This window comes from Ambystoma mexicanum, chromosome 3q (genome assembly GCF_040938575.1).
Source record: "Ambystoma mexicanum isolate Mex_15411 chromosome 3q, UKY_AmexF1_1, whole genome shotgun sequence".
Classification (NCBI taxonomy): Eukaryota; Metazoa; Chordata; class Amphibia; order Caudata; family Ambystomatidae; genus Ambystoma; species Ambystoma mexicanum.
In genome coordinates, this window is record NC_090926.1 from 131,536,293 (window position 1) to 131,560,923 (window position 24,631).

Sequence of the window (24,631 nt, forward strand, 5' to 3'; positions counted from 1 at the left end):
ATGCTCCGGATACAATACGATTCTAGTAATCGTGGACTTATTCTCCAAGATGGCGCATTTCATTCCGCTCAAAGGCTTGCCAACAGCAGCAACTCTGGCCCGAGAATTTCTCGAAAACATCGTCCGACTGCACGGTTTTCCTTCGGTTCTAATTTCGGATCGAGGTAGTCAATTTATTTCTCATTTTTGGCGAAGTTGCTGTCGGTCGGCTCAAATTGATGTGAGACTATCGACCAGTCACCACCCTCAGACCGACGGACAAACCGAGAGGACCAATCAAACTCTGGAACAGTATTTACGCTGCATGCTGCAACAAACTGAAAACACTTGGAAAGATATCCTTTGGATAGCCGAGTATGCCTACAATAACTCTGTCCACTCGGGAACTGGGAAAACCCCGTTTTTTCTTTTGTACGGCAGTCACCCTCGAACCTCGGAGTTGGATCCCCTCCAAGATCTTGAAACACCAGCAGTAGACTACCTGCATTCTACAATCACCCAAGCCTTTAAGGAAGCTGTTTCTCACCTTCAAAGGGCTAAAGAACAATACAAGAAAGGAGCAGATCAACATCGGAAGGAAGCCCCTCACTATCAAGTAGGGGATCAAGTCTGGTTATCCACCAAATATCTATCTCTAAAAGGGCCACGCACATTCAACCCAAGATACCTTGGTCCCTATTCCATCACTACCATAGTAAACCCAGTAGCGGTCAAGTTGGACTTGCCCCCGCACATGAAGATACATCCGGTCTTCCACGTCTCTCTATTAAAACCCGTGCAACCTCAAACCCGACTAACCAAATCTCCAAAACCTATCCTAGTGGATGGAGAACTCGAGTTTGAAGTCAAAAGCATTCTGGACTCCAAGATCTCCAAATCTAAACTATTCTACCTAATTGACTGGAAAGGCTACGGCCCCCAAGAGAGATCCTGGGAACCTGCTGAATATGTCCACGCTCCTCGCCTAATCAAAAGATTTCACCGAACATTTCCTGACAAGCCAAAACCCCCGGAGAAGCCCGGTTTGGGAGGGGCCTTGAGGGGGGGTACTGTCATGATCTCTGCTTCCAAAAGGTCAGGGTTTTCCCAACTCCCTTGGAAGCAGATCCATAACCCAGGTTCCGAGTGCCAACCAGTCCCAATTGGGACCTTTTGGACCCAGTCCTGGCGCCAGTGGCACCAGGCTCATAAATATGCCCAGTCCCAGCGCTGGAAGCGCCGGGCTCATAAATATGCCCAGTCCCAGCGCTGGAAGCGCCGGGCTCATAATGCTTGGGTGGACTTACCTGCAGCAGACCATGCTGCTTACTTGCCTGCCAGTTGAGCCTCTGATCCTCTTCTGTTTGGAACTACTTTTCCTGTTGGGTGGGGCTGGAGCCAATCCCTAGATTTAGAACACTGGAACTCTTCTGGAAGGCAGGAACTCTTTTCTTACCAGGAACTCGGTGGATGAATCTTGCTTTGCGTTATTCTGCACCCTCTGCAGCAGGACGCTCATCGTGTCTTCTGCATCCAGTCCTGGGCCTAAGGAAAAAGGCTTACCATTCTGAATCCAGTCTTCAGCAACACCTATAAAGACAAGAAAGAACAGGTTAGCATTCCGGCATCGGAAAGGCAAAGGCTTACCTACTCTTCGTGCGCTCCGGAGGTCTTCATACTGCATTCCGGCATCTGAAAGACAAAAGCTTACCAACTCTTCGCACGCTCCGGAGGCCTTCGGCGCTGCATCCGCATCTGAAAGACAAAACAAGGTGCGTTTAAAGACATTGGGGAACTTTAATACTCACGTGCCATTACTCCTTTCCACATCTAATCCAGTGGGTATTCCGGCACCCTGCAGCCGCTCCGAACTCGTACCTGCAAAATAAAAAGACAGTTAGAGCGCATCGTGAATCAGGCAACAAGCGCTTACTCACGTGCTTCCAGGCGCTTCTATTCATCACACGGGCTCCATCTTCAACTCACTTCAGCCCGTCATCCCCGGAACCCTGCAAAACAAGAGACATCATTACTAAAGACTTTAAAAAGACATTTGAATGACTCGAAACTTACCGTTCGTGCAGTAAACGACGGACAGCAGTCCTCTGAAGTCAAGAGGCCTGCGCTACCTATCCAGTGAAGAAACTGGCTACAGCACCCTGCCCCGAGGCAGATGGAGAGCTCGGCATTCACTTACCTAAGGTGAGAGCGTTAACCTTTGGGGTCTACAGGAGAGAAGAGGAAAGAGATAGGGACACCCCAATAACCCCAGTTCATTAACCCCATATTTTCTATCTGCAGACATCTTACTCTACACGTCAGGCATACAGTGCACAGAGGTCCAGCCCAAAGAGCCAACCGGGTGCTACACATCACCTTTGAAGATACGGTAGTCGCCCAGTCAAGACCGGCGCCTCTGCGAGAATCAGGTGAGCGTTACAGTGGAAGGCTCCGACATTCTTCAGTGGTAAGAGGCATTTGAAATGGCTTGTGACATCCATGATGTTGACCAGAAAGACTGGGCTAAGTGTTTATTGAGTAGGGTACCTCAGACTAGTTATGACGGTATTCTGAAACTGAGTGTGGAAGAAAGGGGCCAGTAGGAGTGTATGAAAGCTGCTTCGATCACCAGGTTTGGCAAGACACCAGTACCTTAAGAGGTTCAGGGAACATAAGAAGAGAAAAAGTATGTCCTGGGTCACCAAACATCTTTCAAGCAGGTGAGATTCCAAGCCCCTTTAGGGCGCAATATCACAACAACAAAAACTACTTCAGAGGAAGACGAGGAAGAGGATCAGGGAGTAGCCGCAGGAAACAATACAAACAAAAGGCAAATCAAATAGGGTTTTGTCAAACAATGAGATAACACTACTCAACAGAGGTCTCTCGTTTGCTCCGAGTACCATGTCCGACATGACTGAATTCCAAATCGATTTATACAAATTTGTTAGGAAATTTAATTGAAAGCAATTCTTTCACAATAAGGTTACAATGTATGAATCATCCGTGCAAAAAACAAGAACCTCTGAATGCCCTCATAGTAGAAGACATTGAGAGTACACATTTGTTACTTTCTCTCACATCAGACCCACCCAAGACCAAAGAATTGACTTGTCAGGAATTAGGAGTTCACTCGCGAAATCGTGAACTTCAAGAACTTAAAAACAGTTCTGAATTCATTGACACATTCTACAGAGCAGTGACCTCAGAGATCCACAATTACATGCATCATTCCAAATGGGGGTACAAGATCCAGGAACCTAACCTCAGTTATGCTGAAAGGGCCTCTCGGATTAATTTAGCCAATGATTCCAACATTATGATAAAAGAGGGCGACAAAGGCGGCAATATAGTCATTCTCAATAGAACAGACTACCTACTAATCAAAACTAGACCATCCACACCAGATCTACAAGAGGCTGCTATAAGAAGCTCACTAGCAACCCCACTGAACAAACTGTTCAAAAACGAACGCTTTTGATTAGAGAATGGTATACCAGAGGTTTACTTACAGATCAGGAAAAAGCATTTCTAATGAAACCAAATCCGGTCATTCCAACAATGTACTTCCTACCCAAAGCACATAAGCATTTTGAACATCTTACGGATGTGCACCCCATTATGATCGGTATGAATTGGGCAACAGAAGGATTATCAGAATACATTGGCACAGCTACCACTATTACCATCCTATCTTAAAGAATCTACAGAAACTCTTGTGATTCTGCAAAAGATCTCATGGCATTCACAATATAAACTAGCAACATTAGATGTAAAATCACTTTACACTTCCATTAAGCACAATTTAGCAATAGATACTCTAGATAATGTCGTCCGTAACTATTCAGCCTCACACAGCACTCATGTCGACATGATCAAATCTTTTTTGCAATTTACACTAGACCATAAACAATTCCTGTTTAACAACCAATACTTTTGCACAGCAAAGGGTGTCGCCATGGGAGCAAAATATGCACCCTGTTTAGCAAACCTCTTTATGGGTTTCGTTGAGAACACATATCTATGACCCTCACAACTATGACACAGAGATCATTATATGGAAAAGGTACATAGATAATGTGCTGGTAATTGGGAATGTTTCCCTAGACCGATTTGACTCTTTTGTAAGATAATCTAAATAACAACACCTTTGGTATTGAGTTCACAGGGTGCATAGATTGAAAATGAAACATTATACGCACAGACTTATAGAAAACCTACCGAAAGTCAATTCGAATCTGTTTGCGACTAGTTGTCACAAGAAACTGTAATCAATAACATCCCAGTAGGAGAATTCTACGGTGCCAAAAGAAAATGTAGTTCCAATGAGATTTATACAGGCAAATGTGACTTACTCAGGTGCAGGTTCAAGGAATGGGGGTCCTCCAATAAATGTATTGATAACACTCGAATCAAGACCAACTTCCTACAAAGAGAGATGTTCAAAAAGAAACCTCAAACCTCGCAAGAACCATGCCAAGGAGTCAGTTTCATCATGAAATTCTCTCATGACAGCAACCGTCTATACAAATGACTCAAAAAACATTGGCATTTACTTATGCTAGACTAGGACCTGCACAAATACATTGCCACTTGACCCAAAATGATCTTTACCAATGCTCCGACTTTAAAGGACAAACTGAGTCCCTCTTTTCTTAAACCAACGCCTGTTCCTTGGATTGAAATCAATTGCCTCAAGCACACCTTAACAGGTTTCCACAAATGTGGCAATTGTAATCTTTGCAACTTTGCTCTGTCAACAACAAAGTCCTTCACTTGTCATGGAGGTCTCAAGTTTGAAATTAAGGATTTCATAAACTGTAGATCCAAGTTTATCGTGAATACATTTATTTGTGTATGTGGAGAAGTGTTCATAGGGAGCACCATTCGCGGGCTACGAGTATGGATACCAGAGCATTTATCCAGCCTAAACCATCAAGATCCTAAGCTGCCCTTGGCAGTGCACTGGCAAGCAAATCACCAATTGGCCATCAAGAAAGACATACGTTTCATCGGACTAAACAAGCACGACTACATACGAGAGGTGGCGATCGACAACTCCAACTTTAATCACGTATGATTTGTAAATTACGGTGCACTAAATTTGGTTTAAACACGGAACATGAACTCAACGTTTTCCTGTGACCCAGCCATACGTTTCTATTTGTCAGGATAACATTCACCATCCACATTCCTTCTTTCTGCCCAGTTAACCCAACTTTGTTCCAATTTGTGATGAATGTTAAGCCTATGAAATGTCATTACTTGTTTATTTTCTATGTATCTCACTTTAACAAGCCCTGATGTCTCAATTTGTCTATTGATTTCTAGCTAAATGCGAGAAAGGCCTAACTGAGCGATAACAAGGGCATTCTAGCCAGGTCGCCAACATAATAGCATGTGATGCACTATCAAGTTTTACTTTCTCAGCAATGACCGCTATTAGTGATCCTATTTTTGAGACAAGCCCAATGGGGGATCACTCCCACTGACTCATAGACCTTAGGCCTACCTTAATACAACCACATACCAGTAGGTGCAATACAGATTGGACCACCTGCACACAAGCTGCAATTATCTGACATATTCCACTACTTTTTGTGTCAAACAATGAACATATAGCTAACAGCTTATGTCTAAGTACGTTTTTCGGCACCTACACATGTGCTCATATTTTCAAACCCTTCATGCAGAACATGTCAGCAATCCTCTTTGCACAATTTTGTTCCCCGAGCTTATTGCGCACAACGCATCACCAGTCGCATTTAGCAATACATATAAATGTTATTCATAACAGACTATCCAAATGCTACTCCTTACCGCTATCCATGTACATAACGTTACAAATACCTTTTACATTATGCTTTATATCTTAATAATCTGAACATACTTTTTGGAGCCATGTATTTCAGCACTGGCGCTTTAAGAACTCTCAAGTCCTACTACTAACAACACACACGCAATATCACGTGATCTCTGAACACGGAGATCACGTGTTTCATTCTGGTACGATATCCTTTTACACTGTTCCGGCGCCTGCATTACATCCCAACATGCACGCCGGACAATGGCAGGGACGGTAGCTGGACAGACCCGAAATGACTGTTGGTAAGTCATCACATGACTTTTTAATCACATTTCTTGTCTGCAACACGGCCGAATACTCAGGAAGTCACTAATGAATGCACCATGTGCTTTTCCAAGATATCGGCCACCCACCTTGTTTTTGAGGGAAACTGCACTTCACTCAGTTTCAACATCCACAACCATTTGGAATAGGTGAGTTTACTCTGTAGCGTAATCAGGCTATTTGCATGGGTTTTTACACCGGATGTAAGTTTCTAACCACTTTCTGGAAACACCACTTCTTGGATCCATAGTTCCAACTTATGCACTTTATGGACTTCTTAGCACTTTAATAGAAATACACAAGCACCTTATGCCATTCACCAGCAACCATAATTTGTTTGCTTTGAATCCTTACAAGGCACATTCCATGTGCACTAATCTGTTGCACGCATTATTCAAGACCTGCCCATGGAATAGCATGCATTGTCTTTGCAGCAGCAACGGACACGGCACAAATCGTATTGATACATGGATCACTAAGATCATTACTGAACCCCTTTTCTTTTTTTGGGGGCTTCTTCTAGCGCCAAGGTTTCACACGTTTTCTGCATCCTAGCAGCATCAAGAATCTGACACACTTCAGTGCAATTTGGCATGGTAACAAGTGGGTAAGAAACAGAGCATACATACGGCAATTTCTGCCTGGTACCAATTGGTATACAATACCTTGTTACACTCAGTTTGACACTTTCTGCTGGCATTTACACTAATGTTCTAGATGCTTTATATGTCAATAAGTTGGAATCTAACAAGTTCCTTCCTGCCAATTCCCTGGCGCAGCTACACTGTGTTTTAAGGATTATGTTATGCACAGAACACACAGGTCTGCTAAATCCTAGATGAGGACAATATAAATTTGGGTTCGTGCAATTTACTGAATGACATGGGCAATGCCAATGATTTTCTTAACGACATAGTAGATAGCAAAGTGTATTATTTGTTACCGTTAACATATATTAATTACTTTTTTGGTTTTTCTGTTTCCTCCCTTTTCCATTTTTCGTTCCTCATTCAATTCATTTTGATACCATTCATGGTCACATTGTCACATGGATACTTAACTTTTAATTTTGGGATTTACTTTGATTCTTTTGTGTTACAATTTATACCAACATGACCTTTTGTTTGTTTGCTTAATATTCTGATTATACAATCATTAATTCACCCTGAAAAAGACTGATGTGGTCGAAACACGTGTCAGCACAGTTTTTTTGTTTAATAATGACCATGGAATAAACATTGACAACTCAATCCACCTATGCTGATTAACTCTGTCATATTATTTGCTCTGCAAACATCAGCGCATGCACATGGAACAATCTCTTTATCTGTTCTCTTACAGTAGGCAGGGGTAGCCTTGAGTTCCATAGTCTGCAGCTGATAACTGACTCAGTATTTCATTTTTCTCATTTACCTTTTTAGCCACCTTATTTGCCCAAACTCGCTTACTATGTCTTGGTTTGATTGGGTGAGTGCTGCACATATGAACATGATCGGGTGGATTGATAGATACTAGAAAGTGGCTGCAAGTGGCAGTCTAGCAGAGGACGTTGTGGATTGTTGTCCTGTGCTTGTAATGAGGAGTGAAGCTCTATATTCTGCTACTAGTGTCTGCTGGTGAACGTGGTGCACAGTGCTCTTCTGGAAGTTCTACATAAACTGATCATAGCGCATCAGCATGCGCATGTAGAAAGTGACTGCAAGTGGCAGTCTAGCAGTCTGCGGTTCAGTGGATTGGGCTTGAATATTTACGCACCCAATGCCCAGCAAAGCAAAATCAAAGCCCAGCCGGAATAACCTCCGCAAAGCAAAAGGGTCTGTGGGGGAATTGTGTAATCAACAAGGCCCATGGTTGAGGCCCAGGATACATTATCAGGCGAAGGCGTACAAGTGAGGTTATATCCTAAGGGGAAAATTACCTCCTTCTTCCACGCTGAGTCAATGGTTCCGATTTTGGAGGAGAGGCGGATAGCAGATTCTGCCATAGCCCCAATTCACGATATTCGCCTATCTAATGTGGGAAGTGAGGCATAGGACAGTTCAAACCTGGAGGACATTGATATTAACTCGTTATTAGAGTTATGCTACTCACTCATTACAACAAAGTATTGCACCGGTTGCTAACATGCCCGCTTTGTAAGGTACGGATAATGCTGAACCTGAGGCTCCTAGGAGGGCTGAGACAAGTGATTCTACGAAAGGCTTGGATAATAGATTGTCGGCATCCCCTAATCTCATTCCAGAGTCTGACTCTATGGACAGCTTTGCAGAGGCACATGCAGGAGTAGAGCCATTTGTTGAGATTCAACTATTTATGGTCACAATCCAGTTTGCGAAGAAGATTTTATTGAAATTATGTAGAAAGGTTCATGACAATATAAAGAATAATGCAGCCCCAATGCAGATCATGTATTTGAGCTTAGCTAAGGATCAGAAGTTGTCAATCAAAACTGTGAGAGACAATATTGTGAACACCCCCACAGTGTCAGGGGAGACATGAGAATCCAATGACTCTAATGTTAAGCTGCCTGTGTTTATTGCAGTGGAAGTGAATGAGTCAGAAATATTCGAAACCTCTGACATATACATGTCATGCAAACAAGGAAGCACTGTGACAGCGTGCAAGCCATAGTAAGGAGAAGTGAGACCAATCCAGCCATGAGGCAGCAGTTGGTCAGAAATCACTTTCCCCCCACGGCAAAACAACAATGAAAGTTGTAAAATGAAACAGCAGTCAAATAATGCTGGAACCTTGACTAGCCGGCTGTTGAACAGCAATACATCTGAAGCCAGTATTATCCTAAAGGTTGCCTCAGTAGATTTAGTGCAGAAGGTTGATAATTCTGTAATAAATAGAGATGGAGGCACCAAGTACAGCTCTACTCCAGTGCGTGTAAAATTTGGTGCGATAAAGTTGCTCTATGCTGGACATTTGAACAATTTGGGGTGTTGGGTAAGGGCACCAACCGTGATAAGATAGAAAGCAACACATTTAACATGAAACAATTGTACCAGAAACATAAAGAAGGATTAACCTGTCAAATTTGCTACAGCTGCTGCAATAAATTCCTCCTTTATGTGTTCTGGAATCTGACGATTTCGACCTTGTTGAGCCGCTTGACTGTATTAATCCTAATCTTACACAAGCAACCTTGCCACACCCACCGGGCCCCCACCACCCACCTCAATTGCTAAAATATTATCCTCACATTGTGGGAGGGAAATTAATGCCTTACACTAATCAGCAGACCCCCATTGGGTCTGCCTAATTCTCTCTTTCTAGCCAGAGTCTGAAAGGTGTGAAAACCATCAACATACAATTTTGAAAGCAACCAACTTTCTTGCAACATAAATATGGTAATTTAACCAACAGGGTAAGTAGCGAATCTACAAGCCATTTTAAGACTTGTTGTATATCTTCAAGTGAAGCACCTCCTACATGAATGTTTTCCATTGTCACCTTTTGAATATGAACCATTAACCTGGATGGAGGAATCTGGTGTGTCCCCGTCCACTTGTACCCCTTCCTTATTAGTTGCACATGATGATTATGAATCATCATGGCTCTATCACAATTATTACAGTGGTGCCTCTCTTTCCTTCTCCGCCCACATCTCTGAGGTCTCTAAAAAGTCAAATTTCCGACTGCACCTCCTCAGAGGTACTCTGCCTTTCCTCTCCTTCCCCCAGAAGATCATGTTATCTCAAGCTCTGGTTCTCTCTAGCTTGGACTATTGTAACAGCCTCTTTCTAAATCTACCTGCCTATACTCTCCGCCCTCTGCAACTAATCCAGAACAGGACTGCAAGACTTGTCCTTGGCCTCAAGCCCTTGGATCGTATCTCACCAGCTCTGAAATCTCTTCACTGGCTCCCAGTGGATGCAAGGATTAAATTTAAAACCCTCTGCATTGTCCACAAGGCTTTCTGGGGCCTGGGTCCAAAATATCTTCAGCAATCCCTCCGCAAATACCTCCCCTCTTGAGCTCTTCGCTCCTCTACCTCCAACTCACTCAGGGTCAGTCGTTTTTCTAAGAAACAAGCTGGGGGTAGATCTCTGTCTTCGGCTGGGGCCTCCCTCTGGAACAGCCTCCCTGCCACTCTAAAACTTGAGGAGAACCATCTCCGGTTCCGGAAGCGCCTCAAGACCTTCCTCTTTTCTTCTGCCTTCGCTCCCCCTCTCCCCTGCTGATCTGTTCGCTCTTGGCACTGTGCACCTGGCCACCCTTTGTCTTTTGGGCCCAGGTACCTGCTCATCCTGTCACCCTCCCACACTGCCTCCGGGCCACCCCTTGCACTGGGGTCTGTATCTGTAACCATACAGCCCCCCCTTTTTCTTCCTGCACTTATCGGACCTACCTTGTCTGCTGCCTTAAACCTAGCACTTGCAAATTGCCAGCTGCATTAGCACTGTTTGTTGCCTTTATTATTTATTTATTGTTATTTATCTGTTTCTCCTCTGCTTCGCACTTTCCACCTCTCCCCCCTTCAATGCACTTTTCCCCTCCCCCTTCTCCCATGCACTTGCGCGTTCTCAATGTCACTGGGTCTAGCAAGATCGCTGTTTTGTTCTCCCCTGTTCCCCTCCCTTGCCTTGTCGCGCTCTGAAACACTTGTGCACGAGCGCGATAGAAATAAAATATCAATCAATAAATCAATCTATGGAGGCTAATTTCTAATATCCTTACTGGGTTTCTGACGGGAGGAATCATGGGAGATAATGAAGATCTTGTACTGCTAGGGGACGATTTGAATCCTCAATGTGTATGTTGTAAAGAATATGTGGAGGCTTTAGGGGTGAAAGGTGAAAGGACCATGAGGCAGAGTTTCAAATGAGCAGGGACAGACATGGTTTGAGTTTTCTAGATGATTGGGGATTAAGGATGCTAAATGGATGTAAAATGGTTGATTGCCCAGGACAATATTCCTGGTCATCAGGTAATAAGAAGGCAATGCTGGATTATTATTTTGTCAATTATGATCTTCTACAATTGGTGCAAAGTATGGCTATTCACCCCAATAGTTTTAGTGACCGTGCTATGCTTACTGTGCATATATCCCTTAGCGAGGAAGATTATGGGCAACGAAAAATTGGAAAAGTTGATATTAACCATGCAGCGAACTGCATTCTTTGGTCTAGGCAAAATATGGAGAGTGCTAAGAGTTGCAGAGGTAACTTTGGGAACTAATTGCATCAACATTCGCCCATCGTCCTGTTCCCGGGCAGGAGCCCCATCGCATTCGTCCCAGCTGCAGGAGCAGCTCATCGCCCATCCACGCATCCTTGGAGCTGCAGGGCAGTATGTCGTGCCGAGCCACCCTCCTTACCATGGCGATTTGAATTCACGGGTGTTCACCTGCATATCAGTGTGAGTGTTCCGACCTTGGCCTCTTCATGTGGCTTACTTGTGCCCTAACGCCGTGTGCAGCCTGCACCATTATAATCACTTGGAGCATGCATTCCAGCTCCTAAAATGGCCGCCACACGGAGTGCGAAAACTTTGTTTACCACGGTTGCCTAGCAGCCTGCTCAGCCCGCCTATTTGCCTGATCCGGGGCGACCAGAGGCGGAAGCCGGCCCCACTTGGCTAAGGCCCATCTGGACAAGGCCAGCCTCTCTGCGCCTGTCCGCAACACCCGCACGCCCACGCCAGGACCCCTGCCCGACTGTCATGGCCACTGGACTGGAACTCCAGTCCTCATCCCCTAAAGAGTCCAGCTGACCCAGTCCTGGCGCCTTTGCCGCCAGGCTCATAAACCTTTTCCCCTGGGCATGTGCTATCCCATTTCATCTCAGTCAGCCACTCCCATCTGGCCCAGGCGTGGCCATAGGAATCCAAGAAGCTGCACATGCAGAAGCATTTCGGAGTGGCAGGGTGGAACCATATAGCAGAGCAAAGGGGCGTGGCCGAGACCAGGCTATTTAAGCCTGCCCCGCCTGCAGGCTTAGGCTTCGCGTTATTCTGCCCAAGCAGCGTGACGCTCACTGCCGCCTGAGAAGCACCCTACCTATGTTCCTGTGCAACCCTTCCGACGAAGCATCCATCCTGTTCTCCAATGACCCATCTCGGAGGAACCACTTACCTGCTGTAAAGCAAAACCATCGCGGAGAAGCATCTTACCTGCAGAAACAGCAAAACCATTGCAGAGAAGCATCTTACCTGCAGAAACAGCAAAACCATCGCGGAGAAGCATCTTACCTGCAGAAACAGCAAAACCATTGCGGAGAAGCATCTTACCTGCAGAAACAGCAAAACCATCGCGGAGAAGCATCTTACCTGCAGAGTCAGCAAAACCATCGCAGAGGCACACTTACCCATTTTTTCTCCATCAGAACCAGCTGAATCATCCCTGAAGCGCTTCTTACCTGCTCGCAGAGACTCCATCCTTGACCGGCAAGAGCGCACTTAGCTGACTCTCGACTCGAGCACCAACTCACCAGTCAGCTTCAACGCGGTCACAGACTTCTTTCACCGCCGTCAGGTCTGCGCTCTGCAACTCTTCTCAGGACGCCGCCAGACCATCCCTGCAGGAGAAAAGGAGAAATAAGGTTAGAATCCTGATAGGAACATTATTTAAGGTCGCGCGCCATCTCATCTCACGCTTACCTTAAGATTCCAACTTGTCATCCTCTTGGGAACACTTCGAAGTCCTGCACCGGCGTAATGGCTCCGCTGGGCCGCCGTCACCTGCAGGAAAGAAAGAGACATTGTGAGAGAACAAACTTAAATCATGTGACATGGAATTAATACCCATATGAACAATAATTAACACAAAAACTCTTACCTTCAAAGTGGTTGGGTCACAGCCGGTCTGGGCCACCACATCAACGGACCAGTGAAGCAACTGGGTCATCAGGAAGCACCCCTGCTGAAGAGAAGCAGGACGGAGAGCTCGCCCTCACTAAATACCAGGTGAGCCTACTCATCTCAATTTGGCACGAAAGATCCGAAGAGAGTCACAATACCTCCACCCCCTTATTACCTCTCGTGTTCCCGCAGGGGAAGTATCAGCATCCAGAACAGTGTACTGGGCAGCAGCAGGGGGTGAGAATCTATCCAGGGGAGCCAAATCCTGGGAGGGCTCCAACCGTGCCCGAACGACCGGCAGAGACCAGGTGAGTGTAACACTGACTCAACCAAGGTACGCACCAATGTACTAACTTCTACCATTCAGCGTAAAATGCAAAGTCAAAAACGTTACTTTTTTACCAGATTGACATGATCGTTCACACCGTTTGACTACCACTGGCTCTACAAAGCTACCGCCACGAATATTATGACAACAGATGCTCAAATAGCCACAACCACCCTGCGCCCAACTGTACCATGCTAACATGCATATTACCTGACTACAAGCCAGTACCTGCCGCTGTGCTAACAATTCAGCGCCTATCCATTGCCACCTGGATACCTGTTCTACCGATCATGGCCAGATAACCAGCTAACCTAATAGCGGCCCTCGCTACATCCAGGCCATTAGCCCTATGTGACCTTGTACATGCTGTTTGCACACTATTTTGCTACTAGTTAGTGCCTGTACTGTAGCTCATGCATATTGGCATATAACTATTGTGACTTAATACTTGAGCACCGATGTTACCATTGGTTGCTACTGCCACAATGCTGTTGAGACTATGATTTTGCCTATCTGAAATTAAACGCATATGTGGGATTTGAAACAGCCTGATGTGACCGTGATTTTAACTATCTGCTATTTTATCGCGACTGTGAGATTTTCAAATAGTATATCTGCAACTCTGATGTGCTGATGAGATTGCAAATCAGCCTACTGGCAACATTAACATGCCTTATTAATTTGCCTGAGAGCTCTGAATTAGCCTCTGCCCCCTGTAGGCACAAGACTTTGCCTTAACTGGCATCTTCCAATCTTTCCTTTCGCTATTGGCACCACAACCCTTTTTATTTCAACGTGATTGTGACCATGATATTTCTCTGTGACATCTGATCTGACTAGCTGAACATATATACTTGCTAGACTAGCCTGCCCTCCGTGATATCAATTCATGTTAGACTAGCCTACCTACCCAACTGTAGGCGAATAGCCTGATCAACTGCCTTACTAACTTTAAACAAACGTTTGCGCGTGCCACAGATCCTCTGAACGGGATGACTTTACTCTGTTAGACCATTGCCCCCAATACTCTGGCTTAGAGAACTGGCCACATGCTCAACCCATCATCATCACCACTGCCTCCCTCCTGTGATATCTTCGGGCAACAAACAATTTACATTAGAGCAATACCACTATGATGCTCCTAAAGCTAGTCTTGTACATACTACTGAGTCTCCCCTCATTGGGTCAACAGTTATCAGCAGTGCCGCCCGCCAAGCAAAAAATGTCATACCATATGGCCAAACCGACACCCTTCCTCCCCCCCTTACAAATGGACTTGCTATCAGACACTATCAAACCCACCCCAATCCTACCCAAACTAATTCAAACTAGGGAAAACAGCCAAACAAAACTTAACAGCCTTGACAGTCTTTCCACACTCTCCCCATTGCAATGGATCGAGCGGTTCACAACTAAGCCGATTCCAAATCAACCTTGCTGTGGCATCTATAGAAACGAAAGACTTGCCTCTAGGTTCACCATTTTGTCACCTCTAGTTAACATTTATCATGAGAAATCATCTAAGATCACCCACAGCTCCATACAGAGCTCACCATGTCTTACTGCCTCTGGCGCCCCACCCAAAAAACTGAAACTAAAGCGAGACAAACGACCAACATCCCCATCCCAACCTAAACCTCTGCATCTTCCAGCTCAGACAAAGCCTGCACTCATCAAAGGTGCACCTATTAACGCAGACAACGATCTTCACTTCCTAGCAGTTTCAGAGACTTGGCTGCATGGAGCAGTAGGGCCCTCTCTCATGCTAGCTATCCCAGACTCCTATACCATCACACGAGCAGACAAAGAAAATCATAAAGGCGGAGGGATTGCCTTCATAGCCATCACCAATTTAGCACTCAGACCTGCAATCACCTTCTCACCCAAATCTTGTGAACTGCTAACAATCAAAATACCTACCTCCCACTCTAGCACACCTACTGCCCATCTTATATACCGGCCTCCTGGCCCACTAGGAGACTTTGAGGAATTATCTCATTGCTTTCTGATAACACCAAACCAACGTCACAAATTGTAATACTTGGTGACTTTAACCTAGGCCTAGCTGACCCGAACAACCAGGCTGCTAAATCCTTGGAAGAATCTCTAAATGAGCTGAACTTTACACAGAGAATCAACCAATCCACCCACATGGAAGGACGAACACTGGACTGGTTGGAAGACTATAACTGCCCCACTGTAATCACTGCCATCAAACCACAATGCTGGACTGAACACTCCTTCATCACCTTTACTATTAATGCCAACCGTCCAGCCCGAGAAACTAAACCTATTGCACCTCCTCTACTTACCAGAAACAAGTGTAACATCACAGCTGAAAAAAGAGCCCCCCTGCTGATCCCAATACTCAACGGCAATAACTCTGAAAATCCAGAGGAACTAATAGATCTCTTCAACAACACCATGACAACGGCCCTTGACACTATTGCGCCCTTGAAATTATGCAAGAGTAAACCTAAAGATCACCTTAATACCTGGTACACAGCACAATTGAAAGCCCCGAGGGCCGAAAAAAGAAAATGCGAGACCACCTAGAAAAACTTGCCTACCAAGGAGAACAAAAATATAATCACAGAAATCACTGCACGCTACAAAGCAGAGATCATCAAAACTAAACAGGAAACATACAACGACAGAATCCAAAATGCCAGTTCCAGCATTAAGGAACTATTTGGAATCCTAAGGGAATTAGAATCACCTATAGGCCCAGACGACTCGCACCCAAAAGACAAAGCTTTGTGCACTGACATCCAAAACACCCTGGCCAATAAAATTACGACCCTCCAAAAGAAAATCGCCTCCAAGAGACTTAATATCAATGGCTTTGATACAGCTCAGAACTCAGAAAATTCTATCCTTAAGAATACTCTACCTGCATTCAAATTTTCTCAAGTCACCACAGCAGAGGTCGCAAAAATCATTAACTCTTTGAAACCCTCACGATGCCAAGGTGACATTTGCCCTGCGCAAATCATAAAAGATGCAGTGAAGGTTCTCACCCCTTTTATCACTAGGTTAATAAATGCCTTGTTCAAATCATGTCAGGTTCCTACTAATCTAAAAGACGCATGGGTACTTCCCCTGCTGAAAAAAGCCTCACTTCACCCTACCATCCCAACCAACTATAGGCCAATAACTAGTCCCCTTCCTTCTCAAAATCATTGATAAAGCAGCCTACCTCCATATTCAGTCCTGCCTAGAGACCAACAACCTCTTAGGGCTTAGACAATCCGGATTTAGACCTCTTCAAGGAACTGAAACAGCCCTTCTAGATTTGAAAACACAAATAGACTTAATAAAATACAATTGACAATGTGCATCACTTCTGCTACTAGACCTGTCCGCTGCCTTTGATCTGATTGACCACAATATACTTTGTAAACACTTATCATCGGCAGCAAACTTCTCCCCAGAGGCCACAACTTGGATTAAATCCTTCTTAAATGACCGAATGATGAGAGTATTCTCCCCTTCAGATGCAGCTGACCCCATCCCCATCATCTGCGGGGTGCCTCAAGGCTCCTGTGTCTCCTCTAAACTTTATAACATGTTTACTAAACCCCTATTCGACATACTGGACCGTCTGGGTGTCATCTACACCAACTATGCAGATGACACCCAGATACTAATCCTACTTTCTGGCAACTACGATGCCGACAACGAACGACTAAATAAAATGTACCTTGTCATTCAGGCATGGATGGCCACCCATAGCTTGTGCCTGAATGATGACAAGACTGAAATTCGTATATTAGGCGCCCCTATCTACCTAAAAAAAAACTCAACCCTAAATACACCTCGTTCACTATAGACGGCAACCTGATTACTACAGCGAAGGAAACTAAAACCCTAGGATTCCACCTCGATTCCACCCTGAACCTCAAGAAACAAGCTAGCGCCACTGCGACAGCTACCGCCTATACCTGCAAACCTATTCACGCATGTAAAAACTCTCTCTCTACCAACAACTGTATGATCCTGGTACGAGCATTAATCTTGTCCAAACTTGATTATTGCAACGCCCTCTATGGAGGAGCCAACAAACAAGTACTAAACAAACTCCAAACTCTGCAAAATAATGCACTAAGAACCGCCTTGAGCATCCCAAGAAAAGACCACATTTCGGAAACAAGAAGAAGACACAAATGGCTCTCTATTCGGGACAGAATCTTCTTTAAACTTGTCTCCATCTCCCACAAATGTCTTCAGAATGCCGCCCCGAAACACTTGATTGATAAAATTGTCCCTAAAACCTCTTCCATACCCCTGAGATCAGCCAATTCCCACTGCATTATTTTGCCTTGCTACAACCTAAAAAGAGCGGGAAGTACTAGCTTCCCGGTACAATCAGCCCTGGCCTGGAATGCTCTCCCACTGAACCTTCACACGGACCAGAACCTCCAGAGTTGCAGGACCAAAACCAAAAAACGGCTCCTCTCTCCAAGGACACTGCACGTACTGTTTGAGTCTATAATCTAGATTCCACTGGCCCCACCATTATGTCTAGCCCTCCCACTGACTAATGTATATCTGTATACTTATTTTATGCTAGTAATTGTTGCTTTTGACTGTTATTTGACGGATTTAGTGCTCTTTACCACGTCTTACTTTGCATTCTGTATTCTCTATCACTACCTATGTGTGTATGTATGTATTCTAAGCTGTCTTGACTAAAGCGCCCAGATACCTCAGGGTGTGGCACGCTGTATAAATAATAAACAAACAAACAAACAATTAGAACATTTAGACATCAATGAGATTGAGAATTGGCTGCTGCAGTTTTCTAATGATGTTGCAGTTCATAGGGCTGTCTATATAGAGTGTGAGACAAAAGTGGTATGGTTTACAATAACACTATTAGGGATAATAGAGTCATGCACAGAGATATTTGTTGCATCAAGAATAGTAGATCTGACCCTTCTATTATATTTCAAACTGTTAAGGCAATCAAAAACAAGTATAGAAATTGAGTCAGGTGATAACGCTGTTCTAATATAAGTGCATCCTGGCAAAACATTGTATTCGTATTGTACTCACGAGATACTAGAGGCATATGGCAACTATTGGGGAAGGGGAAAAAGATCCTTAACCCAATAAATGAGACCCAATGGTGTGAGTACATAGAAGCCAATTTACAACATGAGAATGATGCAAACATAGTGAAACGAAAGGCTTTAATATATAAAGCTGTGATACAAATAGTCAGGGATGACATAATAATGAATATTGGCAGACTAAAGGTTTTGAGATCTCCAGGACCTAATGGACTAGCCAGTATTGTATTAAAGCCGGTCAAGTGGCACAGCGAGTAGAGCGCTCGCTTTGACATCCGTGCAGAGCCTGCTAACGCAGGTTCGAATCCCGGCAGGGCCAAACTCAGCCTTTCATCCTTCCGAGGTCGATAAATGAGCACCACGCACTATGGGTAATAATAAGCAGCGCTCAGATACCTCCGGGTTCGTCGCGCTATATAAATGCCAAATTGTTATTATTATTATTATCCAGAGACCTGGGATAGTATTTTGGCAAGCTTGTTTAGAAAGGTCGGACAAACAGGTAACATCCCTATATCCTGGAGAACAGCGATATTGATACCAGTATTCCATAGAGCGGAGCGTAATGAACCCAGGAATTATAGACTTTTGTCTATCTTAAATATAACAGGGAAGATGTTTGCTTCATTTTTACTGAACAAACTCCAAAATTTGCCTGAATCACTCAAACTTTTAGACAGTGTGAAGTGTCAGGAATAAAACTCAGACACAAGTTAGCCATGTTTTTGGTTAAAGACTTTTATTGAAAATAAAAGTGGTTGGGAAAATGCCTCTCTGACCCTGCTCCAAGAGGAATTTCCCTACTAAAACCAAAACTAAGGATCCGTCTGTGTCAGAATGTTCAAAACAAACTGTTCCATGTCCAAAGTTCTATTCTGCACCTCACACTATAAACTACATTCTAAGGTGAAGATGGAAATGTCTGTAACCTTGGGTGGAACAACAAATAACTCCAACAGAGAAAGTCTTCAATGAGGAAGGTCCTTGCTGCAGAGGGTGGTTCTCTTCCCCTGGAGTCCTCTACTTTGTGATGTTTCAAAAACAACAGTTGCTTGTGCCTTCCTCGACTGGCAACAACACTGGTAGTTTTACTTTTGTGTTGTGTCCTTCAGGATTCTTGGTATTTTTTTCTGCCAGTGCTTTGCTCCTCCTGTCCTGGTTAACACACTACTTTCCTAGTCCTGATATTTCCTCTCAGGGCCGCTTTATTTCTGATCAACACAACCCTTTTCTTAGTCCCGATGTTTCTTCTCAGAAACTCTTTATTTCTTGTTCATCTCTTGTAACTGCCTGGTATACTCTCCTGCCAGGCAGGGTCACTTGTATCCACACACTTGTGATTGCCTGGTATACTCTCCTGCCTGGGCTGCTTGTATTCACACATTTGTAACTTTTTCTTTATTACATTTGTTCTGCGCACAATAAACCCGTGGGCGTGATGGCGCAGACAAAGACAAAATCATAAATACATAAACGCTACATAGCGTGAGAGGTAAAATTCTTCCTCGGCACAAGCAAAGTGACTTTAGACTGTGATAGCAAACTCATCATCAGAACTACTGTAAAACATTCATCAATAAATACAATAGCTATAATAGGGAGGGATACAACAGAACATTTCCGGTGAGAGACTGTAACACTTAAAGAATCAAATTACATTTAGAGGCACCTTTAGGCAGATATTTACAATGTCTAAGAAAGGTAGGTAGGGTGCTAGCCCCACAGCTCACTATGATGCAATCAGTATTAGGTTGCGAGCACCAATCGCTCTGATCTATCCTACGGGTGATAATTAGGTCCATGCGTCTAACCACTACTGGTCCTGTTCGCTGACACAGCCAGGCAAGAACCTTGTTGCGTAGTGTTTCTTTAGACTCTTTTCCTTCAATTTTCTGGACATTAGTTAGAATAAAATTTCTCTGATCCATTATGAAGTCATATGTGTTCACGTCCTTTATTTTTGGCATTTGTGACTTCTTTAGTTGTACGTTCGGGGGGGGAGTACTCTCTTCAGTTTATAATTCAGAATTGTATGCGGATTTACGTCTTTGTATACAAAGTTCGCCTCACGTTGCGATTCCAAAGGAGAGGTTTCATGGGATCCAGCTGTATTGGGGATGAGAATCTTTTCCTTACAATCCACAACTACCCCAATAGGTACCAGTGAGCCTTACAACACCAATCAGTTTGAGTCCCTTGGTCTATTATTTCCCTTTGTATAAGGGCCTGACAGGCAACCTTCACACTAGAAGCCTGTGATGAGACACCTATACAGATAGATCCATGCGTCTGGGAAGCAGTGTTCACTTTAGTCAGGCGAAAACTCGATGCCCAATTATTCAAGGGCTCCGCCAGTAGGCCAAGATCAAATGGGTCTTTGCATGCAAGTAATTCTTTGGCAATATTAGCCATATGCTCGGACCACTGGGAGGGAACAATGGAGAGAGCAAAAGGCTTTGCTTGCGCTGAGTTAGACACCATGGGTGTCTCAGTCCTTGGGGGTGTTTGCACTGTGTGGCCAGCCTTCACAGACGGCCTATCAATATCCTGCATTTGGCTTGATACTTTATGTGAAGGGGCAGGGTCTTCAGATAGGGACATTTCCATAGCAGGGAGTTTACTCTGCTTACTAAGCACTCTCAATCTCCTGCGCTCACTAAGAGCTGCAACCTCCGATACACGATCCCTGTTAGTCGTTGGTGAGAGGGCCGTAGAGTCTGCTAATGCCCCCAAGGCCAATTTAGATATAGGGTTGGCCCCAGTCTCCTTGTGTGCTGCCATCCCAGTACTCATATTGGGCCAAACTACAACCCACAATATGAGTGAATAGAAAGCAGCACATTGCAGAAGGAGAAACAATCAGAAACAATCAGCCAGCTGACAGCAAAGACACGAGATTCTTACCACGCAGGACGCGTCTTACTGGAATACTCTCCTGCCAGGGCTGCTTCTTCTTATATTCACACACTTGTAATTGCCTGGTATACTCCCCTGCCAGGGCTTCTTGTATTCACACACTTGTAATTGCCTGGTATACTCCCCTGCCAGGTCTTCTGTTCATACAGGGTCTCTGCCCTCTCTCAAAGTTGCACATATACTTTGTTTGATAATGTACCTTCTTGATATATTATCCTATTTGGGTTTCCCCATATACTTGCACTGTGTACATTCACATATTTATAAAGGTGTTGCTCTTAGTTCACTTGCCTCTTTAACAATGAGTCATTTTGCTTTTTCTCTCTTGTTTGTTTCCTTTACAATTACTTGCATTCGGTGTGGATGCCGATTTGCCCCGGTGTCGCTGCTGTCTCTGCGTGGACTTGCGGGCTCATGTGGCATTCCTGGATCCTTCTGTGGTCAACCGGTGAAGATTTTCCATCTGCTTCCTTCTCGCAACCACTTCCTATTTACTTATTTTCTTTATTTCTTAAGCACTGGAGACAAAGGTCCTGAGGCATAGGAGCGTTGAAACATGACAGACAACAAAGAACACAACACAGAAAAAAACAGTGATTGGTAGTAAGGGTGGACCGGCTAAGTTGTGTTAGGCATCCTAAGGGGAATTATTCAAAATGAACAGTTTTCAGCTTTCGTTTGAAGATAGGAAGGCTAAGGCAGAGCCAGAGATCAGGCGGAAGGGTATTCTGTAAATGTGGGGTAGAGAATAGAAAATAGCCATTCTGTACCAGTGCCAATTTGGATTTTGGTGCCCATAGTAGCCCTGATTGTTTGACCTCAGACAGCGTCTGTTAGGGAGCCATTTCAACTGATCATCCAGGTACGATGGACTCTGGCCGAAGAGACAGGAGTGTGGTATTCAGAGGGTGCGATACTGGATTCTCTTGGCAATGGGCAGCCAATGCAGTTCTCTCCTGGCAGATGACATGATCCGACTTGGATAATCCCATTACCGCCCTAACAGCATTGTTCTGCACCACTTGCAGATAGTTGAGTTTCCCTTGCCCACCCCCAATAGACTGCTAGCACAGTAGGCCAGTCAGCTACCAATAAGGGCCCTGGCTACTGTGGGCGAGGAGCAAGAGTAGTGGTTCCCCTGCTGCAAAGCTGGCTCCCAGAGATGCTAATTCAGTTCCTCACATACCTGGCACTTGATGGGGATGTGGGGCCAAGGATGGACCCCAAGTGAAAAGGTAGGCAGAGACACTGTGGCTAGCATGACTATAGTGGACAGAGCCCTGCTCAGGCCACAGGACCATATAGGTGCTCCTCTGAGAACCGTCAGGTTATCTGGTGGTCCTCCCAAACTTGCCCCTGTATCCTTAGTCACCATCCAGATTGATGACAAGACAGCCAAACTGCCTGTAATCGTACAAGACAATGTGCCTGCCCAGGTGCTGTTGGGAATTGACCTAGTTGAGTTGGGGTCTGTTTCTGATTGGCCACCTCTGGCTGCTGCTGCTGCAGTCACTAGGTCACAGGCGAAGAATCCCGGGAGGATAGCTCAGCGGCAACGTGTTCGCCTTGGAAGCAAGACGACACAAAGCAACACAGGTTCGATCCCCGGGTCCGCGCTTAGAAACCTCTGGGTATTTAAGTGCATTATAAATACGCAACTAAGACAAAAAAAAACAATTACACAACAACAAAAAAACTAAAAACAATTCCTGTAACAGCGCCTCAATGCCCGCGGGCTGTGTGAGCGCTTTGAAAAAATGCAAATAAATAAATAAGAAGGGTCTGACGGATAGTTACCCAAGCCAATGGGGAACCCGAAGGCAACAAGGAAGAGCAAAGAAGGCCACCTCTGTGAAGCAGACCCTTCTCTAACTGCTTCTTCTGCAGCTCCCACTGTGATTCATGCTCTTGAGGGACTAGGCCCAGTGGTGACCCTAAACACAACTCCTGAGGGAGAAGACCCAGAGGACCCTCCTCGGGAGAGGTGCTCACAGCAGAGGATCATTCTGACCTCCAGTGCTTGTTGGCTGAAGGTAGGCCCTCTAGGGCGGATTTCTGTAAGGGTCAGCGAGAATGCCACTCTCTTGAGGGTCTGAGGAAACAGACCCCGGAACAAGGTGAAATGTCTAGGTCTTTTAAGATTTATTGGGAGGGTGAGCTCTTTTATAATGAGCGCACATTGAGCCAGAACCCGCTGCAGTTAAAAGGTTGATTGTACCCAAGGTCTACAGGCCCTTCCTTCTGCAGTTGGCCCATGAGGTGCCAAGCAAAGGCTCTCAGCCCAATTCTACTGGCCCAGGATGGTAGCAGAAGTGGAAGCCTTCTGGAAGTCCTGCCTCACTTGTCAGTTGTCTGGCAAGACTGAAGGCAGTGTCATTGCCCAACTGCAGCCTTTGCCAGTGGTTGGCACACCATTTGAGAGGGTAGGCAAAGACATTATCAGTCCCTTAGACCCTCCCACATCAGGTGGACACAGATTCATCCTGGTACTGGTTGATCATGCCACCAGGTACCCTGAAGCCATACCCCTTTGGACCATAACTGCCACAGTGGTTGCCAGGGCTCTCCTGGGCATTTTCACCAGAGTAGGTTTCCCTAAAGAGGTAGTCTCTGAGAGGGGATCCAACTGCATGTCTAGTTCCATGCAAGCAATGTGAAAGGTGCATGGTGTTACTTACATGTTCTCTACATCCTACCACCCCCAGACATATGGTCTGGTTGAGAGATTTAACAAAACCCTCAAAGGCATTTTGGGGGAGACCCTGAGAAGGAAATGGGACTTTCTATTACCATGCCTGCTGTTTGCTTATAGAGAGGTGCCCCAGGAGGGTGTTGGTTTCAGCCCCTTTGAGCTCCTCTTTGGCCATTCAGTGAAGGGGCCCCTTGCCTTAGTCGGAGAAGGGTTGGATGTTACATCTCCAGGTCCTGCCTAGCAAGTAGGGGGCTATGTGTTAGGCCTCAGGAGGAGGATGGCACAGATGATGGGCCAGGCATCAGCAAAGCTCAAGCCCAGCCAAGAACTGAACAATTACTGCCATGCCCTTAATGCCTCTCAGGTGGACTGGACTCTTGGCCAGGAAATCCTTGTGATGGGGGCCACCAAGCCTCAAGCTTTGGCAGACAAGTGAACTGGACCTTTCAGGAGAATCTTCAAGATGAGCAAAGTCAACTATCTGGTTGACATGGGTACCCCTGGTATAGCCCATCAGTTTTTCCATGTTAACAGGCTCAAGCCATACCACCAAAAAGAGGAAGTCTTGTGCCTTCTGCTAGCTTCAGGGCTAGAGGAGGAGGAGAGTGAGCCCCTTCCTGACTTGCTGCACAACAACCCTCAGGATGGCTCAGTGGAGGGAGTGCATCTCTCTCCACATCCGACATCAAAGCAGCAGAAGGCCT

The 24,631-nt window shown here is 45.1% G+C and overlaps 1 long non-coding RNA gene across 1 annotated transcript in view; it reads left to right on the forward strand.

Moving 5' to 3' along the window:
• Positions 1-5,622: 5,622 nt before the first annotated feature.
• The window catches only part of LOC138582216 (uncharacterized), a 44,096-nt gene continuing 25,087 nt past the window's right edge, over positions 5,623-24,631 (forward strand). The window contains exon 1 of the long non-coding RNA XR_011304982.1: positions 5,623-6,087. This is a non-coding gene — a long non-coding RNA (uncharacterized lncRNA). The remainder of the gene's footprint in view (positions 6,088-24,631) is intronic.